This window comes from Heteronotia binoei, chromosome 4 (genome assembly GCF_032191835.1).
Source record: "Heteronotia binoei isolate CCM8104 ecotype False Entrance Well chromosome 4, APGP_CSIRO_Hbin_v1, whole genome shotgun sequence".
NCBI lineage: Eukaryota > Metazoa > Chordata > Lepidosauria > Squamata > Gekkonidae > Heteronotia > Heteronotia binoei.
The window spans coordinates 87,218,853-87,229,737 of NC_083226.1; the positions used below are offsets into that span (position 1 = coordinate 87,218,853).

The 10,885-nt window shown below is 43.8% G+C and overlaps 1 pseudogene; it reads left to right on the forward strand.

Moving 5' to 3' along the window:
* Positions 1 to 229: 229 nt before the first annotated feature.
* LOC132570635 (U4 spliceosomal RNA) lies at positions 230 to 385 on the forward strand (annotated as a pseudogene).
* Positions 386 to 10,885: the final 10,500 nt, after the last annotated feature.

Sequence of the window (10,885 nt, forward strand, 5' to 3'; positions counted from 1 at the left end):
TAAATTAGAAATGTTCCACGAGGCTTTTGCTTGAGGACAGCAAATGAATGTTGTTAGCCGCCCTGAGCCTGCCCAGGCGGGGAGGGCGGGATACAAATAAAATTTAATAATAATAATTTAATAATAAGGGTCCATCATAGGGGCAGATTCCGCCTCCAAGCAAGGCTATCACCATGTTGAGTGACACCACATAGCTTACAGGAATATTACTTTAAGTATAAAAGGCAGTAGCTTTGCACAGGGGCAGTATCATAGCCAATGAGGTTAATCTGAGGCATGATTATTGCTAATTGAAAACTTTTCCCAATGCCCCGCCGTGACAACTTGAAATATAGACAGCATTGGCTTATGTCCATGTATGTTTAATAAGGTGGGATCTATTACACACATACTTTTACACTGTGATTTTTATTGGGAAGAACAATCCCATTTTATACTACCACTAGTCCTTTGCAATCTTATCTGAAATTTAGCCCAGAAATAGTATGTAACTTTATTTTAGAAGACTCTCAGAGCTCCATATCCTATGCTGTTACCAAATTTTGATGCTTAGTAATTAGGAAACATAAATCCTTTGTAACTGAAGATATATTATAATTCTGCTTGTATTGGTGTCAATCTTTTTTACATCAACAAGTGTATTTTATATCATTTTTATACTATTTCTGATTCATTAACTATTTTTGTGGACTTATGTTATTACTGGCTTTGCCTTAATAAAATTGACTGACTGAGGAGGTATAAAATGCAGTTGGAGACCATATCCTTCAACTATGCAGAAAGGCCACAAATGGACATTCATAATATCATAGAATCATAGAGTTGGAAGGGACCTCTAGGGTCATCTAGTCCAGCCCCCTGCACAATGCAGGAAACCCACAAACACTTCCCCCTAAATTCACAGGGTCTTCATTGCTGTCACATGGCCATCTAGCCTCTGTTTAAAAACCTCCAAGGAAGGAGAGCCCACCACCTCCCGACGAAGCCTGTTCCACTGAGGAATCACTCTAATGGTCAGGAAGTTCTTCCTAATGTTGAGCCGGAAACACTTTTGATTTAATTTCAACCCATTGGTCCTGGTCCTACCTTCTGGGGCCACAGAAAACAATTCACACCATCCTCTATATGAAAACCCTTCAAGTACTTGAAGATGGTGATCATATCACCTCTCAGCCACCTCCTCTCTAGGCTAAACATCCCCAGCTCCTTCAACCTTTCCTCATAGGACTTCTGTTGATACAGCCCAAAATTGCATTTGCCTTTTTAGCCACTACATCACAATGTTGACTCATGATGACTCATGTTCAGCATATGATCCACTAAGACCCCTAGATCCTTTTCGCACATACTACTGCTAAGACAAGTCTCCCGCATCCTATAACCATGCATTGCATTTTTCCTACCTAAATGCAGAACTTTACATTTATCCCTGTTAAAATTCATTTTATTGAATTTAGCCCAGTTTTCCAGCCTGTCAAGGTCATCCTGTATCCTATTCCTGTCTTCTTCTTTGTTTGCAAACCTTCCTAATTTAGTATAATCGGCAAATTTATTGAGCATTCCCTCTATTCCTTCATCCAAAATATTTATAAAGATATAGAACAATACAGGTCCCAGGACAGATCCTTGAGACACAACCTTTGTCACTCATCTCCAAGATGATGAGGAACCATTCTCAAGCACTCTTTGGATGCGATCTGTCAACCAGTTACAGATCCACCTAACGGTAACAGGATCCTAATCACATCTTACCAATTTGTCAACAAGGATAGTATGTGGAACTGTATCAAAAGCCTTACTGAAATCAAGATAAACAATGTCTACAGCATTCCCCTGATCCAACAAGGTAGTCATTTTCTCAAAAAAAGAGATCAGTTTAGTCTGACATGACTTGTTCTTGAGAAAACCATGCTGGCTCTTAGTAATCACATCCATTCTTTCTAAGTGTTCCAGGACCAACTGTTTGATGATTTGTTCTAAAACTTTTCCAGGTATAGATGTCAAGCTGATGGGTCGGTAGTTACCTGGATCCTCTTTTTTCCCCTCTTGAAGATGGGGACAACATTTGCCCACCTCCGATCCTCCGGCACCTCTCCTGTTCTCCAAGAATTTTCAAAAATAATAGCCAGAGGCTCAGAAATTACATCTGCAAGCTCTTTTAGAACCCTTGGATGCAATTCATCTGGCCCTGAGGATTTAGTTTCATTTAAAGAAACTAGGTGTTTATGTACTACCTCTATGCTGATCCTAGGTTGGAGCTTCATACCCTCCTTATATGTTCTATTTTTGCCATGTTGAGCACCATTTCCCTCAGAAGAGAAGACTGAGGAAAAGTAAGAATTGAGCAGTTTCGCCCTCTCTTCATTACCCTTTACAATTTCCCTTTCTTGCCCTCACAATGGGCCTACCATGTCCTTGCTGTTTTTCTTACTCTGAACATAAGAAAAGAACCCCTTTTTTGTTGTTTTTAACATCTTTGGCCAGCCTAAACTCATACTGAGCTTTAGAACATATATGAACATATGAAGCTGCCTTATACTGAATCAGACCCTTGGTCCATCAAAGTCAGTCAGGGTCTCAAGCTGAGGTTTTTCACACCTATTTGCCTGGATCCTTTTTTTGGAGATGCCGGGGATTGAACCTGGGACCTTCTGCTTCCCAAGCAGATGCTCGACCACTGAGCCACCGTCCCTCCCCCTTTAGCTTTCCTAACTTTTTCTCTACAAGCACTGAAGATTTGTTTATATTCATCCTTGGTTATAAGGCCTTCCTTCCAATTCCTAAAGGAGTCTTTTTTATTTTTCAAGTCTTTAGAGAGCTGTTTATGAAGCCACTTCAGCTTCTTTAGGCTTTTTCCATTTTTTCTTCTCATAGGAATCGTCTGTGATTGAGCTTTCAGTATTTCGCTTTTAAGAAACTCCCACCCCTCCTGAACCCCATTTCTCCTAAGTATCTCTGACCATGGGATTTTACCCAGCATAGTTCTAAGTTTATAAAAGTTTGCCCTTTTGAAGTTCAATCTACAAGTCTGACTACGTATAGCTTTTCCCTTCCCTAAGACTGTAAATTCCAAAATCACATGGTCAGTACTGGCCAGGGTGCCCACTATTTCCATAATATGGACTCATCAAAATGACTCTGATATCAGGGATTGGGAATACTATCTCAGCAGCTCAGGATATGCCTGATTACATGTGGAGGCTGTATCTGGTTCATGCTTTTCTTACTTGACCTCATGGCTGACACTACCAGTAGAGAATCAATGTAGCCTTTGCAACTATTGCCATTATTAGTGCTATTATAAAAATATACATAGCACCACCAATGTATATGGCACTTTAAAAAGTAACATAAGACAAACATTAACCTTTGACAACTTAGTCTAAATTTAGAATTTTATATGTAGAAGGTGACAATATCTCAAAGACTGAGTTAAATGCACATACCAAGAAGAGGCCAGTATGGACAGTTGAAAAATAACTGAAGAGGGTAATAGTTTACCCCAGGTGTGATTCTGAGGAAGCTTTAGAATACTTTCTTATTTCCTTTCAAAATATTCAGTTTGTCCCTTTCAGCTTAGTCCATCAAAATTATTAGATGAGAGGGTAAAAAAAAAAAAATACCTACATGAAAGAAGTTCCAAGTTGCACCTGTCACATTAAAAAAAAACTATGTTAAAATAATGGGGAGAAAGCATTCATCAAGAGTTCTGTTGGGTCTTTCTTGGAATGGACAGCTTTCCATTGCCTGGAGAAAAGATGTGTAACCAGGGGTAGAATTCTAGCATGAGCTTCTTTGCATATTAGGCCACACACCTCTGATGCAGCCAATCCTCCAAGCTTATAAAAAAGAGCCTTGTAAGTTCTTGGAGGATTGGCTACATCAGGGATGTGTGGCCTAATATGCAAAGGAGCTCCTGCTAGAATTCCACCCCTGTGTGTAACAATGCAGTGCCCACATGCACACACATTGAAGCAAGGAGAATATATTACTGCCTAGGCTCAAGTAAACAAGATTCTGTAATACTGGATCATCAGTTGAACTATTTCATGTGACCTGCTTGTATGAGGTGCAGGAAATTCATTTTATAAGCCTGACTGCATTACATTTTCTTCTACTTAATCTGTATTTAAGGGTGACAAAACAAAACTTTTACAAAACAATCATAAGATTATGACTGATTTTTAATCTCTTTCTCTATAATTGCACATTGGCTGTTGACAATAATATATATCCTCAATACAACTTAGTTCTCAATGTTTCCATCAGATGGAAATTCAATTACACCAGTGAGAAAAAGTACATTTTCTTTACTATCTCAGGCATGATTTAAAACACTAAGAATCTTCTCCATTCTTTTATTTTGTGCCCTGCCATTTGCTGTACTTTCTTGATAAGTTGTAGGGCCAGCTTACTTCAAAGAAACTTTACTTTTTAAAAAAAGGACTATGCTAGGATTGCTAAGTCCCCCTGACCATTGGTGGGGGATAGGAAGGTAGAATTGCTAAATACAGATTGATAAACTCCTGGAGATCTGGAAATTGAGCCTGGGGAGAACAGGAACTTCAGTGGGGTACAATGCCACAGTGTCCACCCTCCATAGTATTCATTTTCTCCAGGGAAACTGATTTCTGTTGTCTGGAGATGAACTGTAATTCTAGGAGATCCCCAGATCCCACCTGTAGGCTAATATCCCTAGACTATGCACAGCGAATTCAAAGAAAATATCCCTAGACTATGCACAGCGAATTCAAAGAAAAGATTTTAAGGAGACTGAAGTTAGTTCTCAGTTTCTTCTTTATTTCTAAGGAACTAGGAACCAACTTCAGCATGCTATCCAGAAGCCTGTATTATAAAGAAGATTTGAATAAGGAACCAGAATGTTATGTCTTGAACATAAGCTGTTGTACCGCCTGGCAATCGCTGCTAAAGGCAACCTACGGGTCCCCAGATGTGGCTCGCTAGGCACCCAGCCCATCAAGATCTACGGTGGGAAATTTGACTGGCCAGGATTGGTCTGGTCAGTCAAGGGGGCAGTTCTGGGTAATGTATATAAGCGGGACCCGGCCCGCGTGCTCCCTCTCTTGTAATGTACCACCGAATAAAGCATGTTGCCTTCAACTCGTCTCGCGACTCAGTACATTACAATGGCGACGAGGATGGGATCCTAGCCAGCCCACTCCAGAGGGTCTTTGCGGATCCGGTCGAAGACGAAGGCAAATCGGTTGCGGACCGACACGCCCGCCGCTGGGGCCACCATGGCTAACCAGAGCAGAACCACGGGCCATCTCGAAGAGTTCAACCCCGCTACTCTGGAGAGGTGGGAGACCTACATGGAGCGGGTCGCGTGCTACCTTTGAGCGAACAGGATAACGGAGGATAGCCTAAAGAGAGATGTCCTCCTGAGCGTCTGCGGTGAGGCCATGTTCAAGATCGCCAAGGGTCTCTCAGCCCCTGTGAGGATCACGGAGAAGACGTACAAGGAGATCGTCAGACTCCTCACCGGGCACTTCTTGCCCCAACCCTCACTCATCGCTCGCTGGTTCCTCTTCCACAAGAGGGACCAAGAGGCGGGAGAGACGGCAGTGGACTACCTGGCTGCTCTCCACCAAATTGCGGGCAACTGTAGCTTTGATAAGCTAGAGGAGGCCCTGAGGGACCATTTTGCCTGGGGCCTGAGAGACGAAAGGTTGCAACAAAAGCTCTTCGCGAGGGAAGAGCTCACCCTCCAGAACGCTTTCAACAAGGCTGTTTTGTTCGAGCGGACCACGAGGACCTTCCCCAACACGAGGGCCAAAGCCATCCACCAGGAAGAGTTGGGTTCCAGCCAACCAGACGAGGAGGAGGCACACCAGCTACGCCGCCAAACAGGGGTGGGCCTACGAGCGACCCAGTGACCAGCCGCCACCAAGTGCGCCAGCTGCGGGGACCAACACGAGCGACGGGACTGCCCCTACCGCAACGTGGTCTGTAGGAGCTGTGGCAGGATGGGCCACATTGCGAGGGCGTGCCGGGCCAACGTCACCCGCCGCTGCCAGTTCACCCAACAGGAATCGACCGGGGACGACTTGACCAGCAGGTAATGAACTTGCCTGATGATACCTCGCAAAAGGTCAAAGTCTCGATCAGGATCGAGGGGAAACCCTGCCTGATGGAACTGGACTTGGGTTCCTCCATCTCCATAATATCGGAGGAATCCTTGAGGAGGCTGTGCCCACGTGGCCGGCCCAGACTGCGAGCAGCATGCTTCATGCTACGGGACTTCAAGAAAAGTCCCGTTCAGATCCTGGGATGGGCAACGGTGGGGGTGGAGTATAACAGGTTTTGGGATAAACTCGACATACTAGTGGTTAAACGGCAGCTCACCACCTAGTTGGGCCTGGCCTGGTTCAGGCCGCTGGGAATAAAGATTGTGGGGGTGCAGCAGCTGGGGACGTGGGGATTTGAAAACGTGTGCAGGGAGTTCCCCGAGGTGTTCGATGGGGCCCTGGGGTGCTACAAGTGCCTTCCCATATCCTTACCCCTTGATCCCCACGTGCGACCCGTAAGGCTGAAGGCCAGGCAGGTTCCGTTCGCTCTGAAGCCTAAAATTGAAGCAGAGCTTGAGTGCCTCACAGCCCAGGGAGTCCTGGAACCCATTGCCTATGCCTCATGGGAGACCCCTATAGTTACCCCGGTGAAGCCGAATGGGGAGGTGCGCATATGCGCCAATTATAAGTGCACCATTAACAAGGTACTACAAGATAACCCCTACCCCGTACCAGTAATCAGCCACGTTCTGGCGGCATTAGCGGGGTCCAAAATTTTCATGAAACTAGACTTGGCCCAGGCGTACCAGCAGCTGCCTGTGGACGCCGCGACGGCAGAAGCACAGACCACAGTAACCCACAGGGGGGCGTTTAAGGTGCAACGGTTGCAGTTTGGGGTGAGCGTGGCCCTTGAAGTGTTTCAGAGCCTGATGGATTCTCTCCTCAAAGGGATCCCTGGGGTGCAACCGTTTTGATCGCCGCACCGGACGCGGAGGAGTTTAGCAACTGGCTGCGAGAAGTACTCCACCGTTTCCAAGAGGCTGGTCTGAAAGTCAAGAGAGAAAAGTGTTCCCTTGGGGTACCGAGGGTAGAGTTCTTGGGGTTTGCGGTAGATACAGCGGGGATCCACCCGACACCGGACAAAACTAAGGCCATAGTGGAAGCCCCCACCCCCAAGAGCAAGGCGGAGCTACAAAGCTTCTTGGGGTTATTAAATTTTTACCATTCATTCCTGCCCCACAAAGCCGCCATAGCTGAACCTCTCCACAGACTCCTAGACAAAAATGCTGCGTGGGTCTGGGGAAAGAAGCAGGACGCCGCTTTCCAGGCGGTCAAAGGGCTGCTCGTATCTAACAATGTGCTCCACCATTTCGATGAGAGCCTTTCGGTGATCTTAGCATGCGATGTGTCACTGTACGGGGTGGGCGCCGTCCTGGGTCACCAACTCCTGGATGGGAGGGAGGTTCCGGTAGCCTACTACTCGAGGACCCTGACGCCAGCGGAGTGAAACTATGCCCAGATAGACAAAGAGGCCTTAGCGATCGTGGCAGGGGTGCAAAAGTTTAACGACTACCTGTACGGGAGATGTTTTACCATAGCCACGGACCACAAACCGCTCCTGGGCCTCCTCGCCCCGGACCGCCAAACGCCACAGATTCTATCACAGCGCGTTTTGCAGTGGAATCAGTTCCTCAATTCCTACACCTATGCCCTGGTCCATCTCTTTACATCATTCTGCCATCATCTATGGTTTGTGGAAAAAACCTTGGAAAACCAGACCTAATGATCTCACTTTAGAGGACAAAATCATAAGTGCATTCTTAGAAGAGCATCCTTTGCTACAGAAAAACTGCTATTGAAACACAACTTCCCTTTGGGGAAGGATAGCAAGTAAGTTACATTCAAATACCATACAGTTTAGAATCAAGTGGGTAGCTGTTGTTGGTCTGAAGCCACAGAATAAAGTCTGAGTCCAGTGGCACCTTTAAGACCAACAAAGGTCTTATTCAAGGCATGAGCTTTCATGTGCATGCTCACTTCTTCGGATAAAATGAAATAGAACATACTGTTTAGGAAATGGTTATTTAATTTTTGACATTGAAACAGAAGGGCACTAAGAACTAAAACAGTTCTAAAGATTCAAGAGCCTACCAAGAATACTGTACTTAGCAATGATACATCAATAAATATGGAGAACAAATTACAGCTCAAGGTGTACACCTAAATTTTCAAGGCAAGAGGTGTACACCTAAATTTTCAAGGCACATTGATGGTTTGCCATTGTCTGCCCTCCACATCATGACCTTGGTATTCCTTGGTGGTCTCCCATCCAAATACTAGCCAGGGCAGTTAGAGATTCTACCTTGCAGCAAATGCTTTCCACTGAGCTACCTGTTTCCACAATTGGGGAATGTAAAGCTTCCAACTTTTAATATATTATTACCTTTTATTTTATTCAAATGTCCATGGAAGAAAAATCCTATGCTGTTGGGGTAAAGAGAAAGGAGGGATGAAGTCATCCCCCCCTTTTGACTTAACAAGGAAGTAAATGTTCTGTTTACTTTCTTGTTAAGTAAAAAAAAAAGGGGGGGGGGAATGACTGCATCCCTCCTTTCTCTCTACCCCAACAGCATAACACATGTACAACCACATTAAAAGAACAATGTATTCTCTTCTCCATATACAAAATTGTTAGCATAATTTATAACACAGGACATTTTGTTTGCTTCCACAAATTTACATGTTTTATACTCCTTTGTTCAAAATTTTAGCCACGTTGGTGAGGGAACAAAGAAAACTGAAAATAATAAAATAAGTTTCCTAGTGGCAGAGGTCTTGCACAGCCAAATAAATAGCTTAAAAATAAGTATGACTGAGAGGCCGGACCTAGGATATCTAAGGCAAGGGAAACTATGGATCTTGGCCATTCTAATAAGAGGTTTTGGTATCAGAAGCTGTACTGGGCCCACACATCATTTCATGCATGTTGGTGCTGGAGGAACCCCAAGTTGGAGCAGTTAGTACAAAAACTGAGAATTGGACCAGGAAGCATCACAGGTAACCTTGGAGGTCAGAGTTCCCTGATCATGGGGATTTATGAAGTATGGTGATCAATACTTTATTTTGGGGTGCAGAGGGCATGCAGCTGTTCCAGTTCCTTATTCAAATCTTTGTAATATTGACTTTTTTGTGTGAGCACTCCAAATAGAAGCTCGTGGTGCTAGAAGCAGTATTTGGACTGGACACCACTGAATGTTTTCTTCCAGGGGACAGTCTCTGGAGTGTAGGGATGTTCATCATCATCAGCCTTTATTAGCATAAAAGAAATCAGTTATACAAAATAAAAGGATTATCAAGTTATGCAGAATAAAAATTATCCATAAAATACAAATGATACAGTTAAAATTTAGAAACATCATTATCAATTAAAACTATGGCTACAAAATCCCTTGGCATATCATGGTGGCCAGAAAAATGAACTTGGCTACTATTTCAGTGTCTTTCAAGGATTAACCACTCAGGAGCCTACAGACTTTTAAGGCATCTGAACAGCCTCCTGATTTCTCCAAAATGAGACGCAGTAGTAAGTTACGAAGCTGTGAATATAACAAACAGTGGAGCAAAACATGAGGGACTGTTTCAACAGATGTATGGTCACAAGGACAGAATCTAAGAGAGTAGGTCGTTTTGTTAAACCTGCCAAGAAGTATGGCAGAGGGCAGAGCATTACATCTTCGTGGCTGGGGTGTCAATAAAAGGGAAAAGTATGAAGCCATTTTCCCCATGGTGAGAGGAATCCCAAAACACAGTGGAGAACAAGTTTTATTATTTATTATCCTGGCGTACAATGTCCAAAAATCTACTTTTAATTTGGTAAAATGCTGTTGAAAATGACAGCATGGTCAATGATTCCAGGAATAGGCCCAAAGACTTGATTTTCCCTTCAAAATACTCTGACCAGGTGGACAATTTATATTCAGAGAGCATATGATGGAACAAGCTCTCAGGTTCAGAGAAATAGTGAAGATGGAGCCAGAGGTTGACAGTAGCAAGCCAAGCTCTGATCGCCAATAGAGACATGCCAGTTTCCAAGCATATTACTGCATATGGAATGTAGTTCGGCCAGCCTAAGACTTTCCTCAGGAATTTCGATTGGGATGGATTGGTCAAAAACATGGATCCAGATTGGGATACCATAAAGTAATTGAGGAATCACTTTAGTCTTAAAGATCTTTATGGCTGCTGGCACAAATTGATTGCCTCTACCATAAAAAAACCGTGTTATGGCTGACACGCTAATACTGGCAATTTTCATAGCATAGTTACGATGTGCGGACCAGGATGCATAATTCTGGAAATTAATGCCTAAATATTTAAAATGCTTAAGTTGTTCTATCCTTTTCCCCAGCTAAAGTAACTCCTTCTCTTGGAGAAGACTACAATTTTAGATTTCTCATAGTTCAGCTGGAGCTTATTGTTCACGAGGAAAGCTGCACATCGAGACAACAGCCGCTTTAGACCTACTCTAGAACAGGATAAAAGCACAGTATCATCTGCATAAAGTAATAAAGGGACGTGGATTGCTCCAAGTTTAGGGCTATGACAGTGTGGGTCTGTTAGGTGCATAGCTAGGTCATTAAGAAAGACGTCGAACAAGGAGGGGGCAAGAATGCAACCTTGCTTAATGCCTTTATCAACAGGGATCTCAGAGGTTAGCTGATCAGCCAGGGAACATTTGATCTGGCAAGTATTAGAAGTGTAAAGTTTTTTGATAATTAAAAGAAGTCTTTTATCAATATTAAGCTGAGTGAGTTTGGACCATAGGATGTTCCTATCTTCTATCAAAGGCCCCTTTT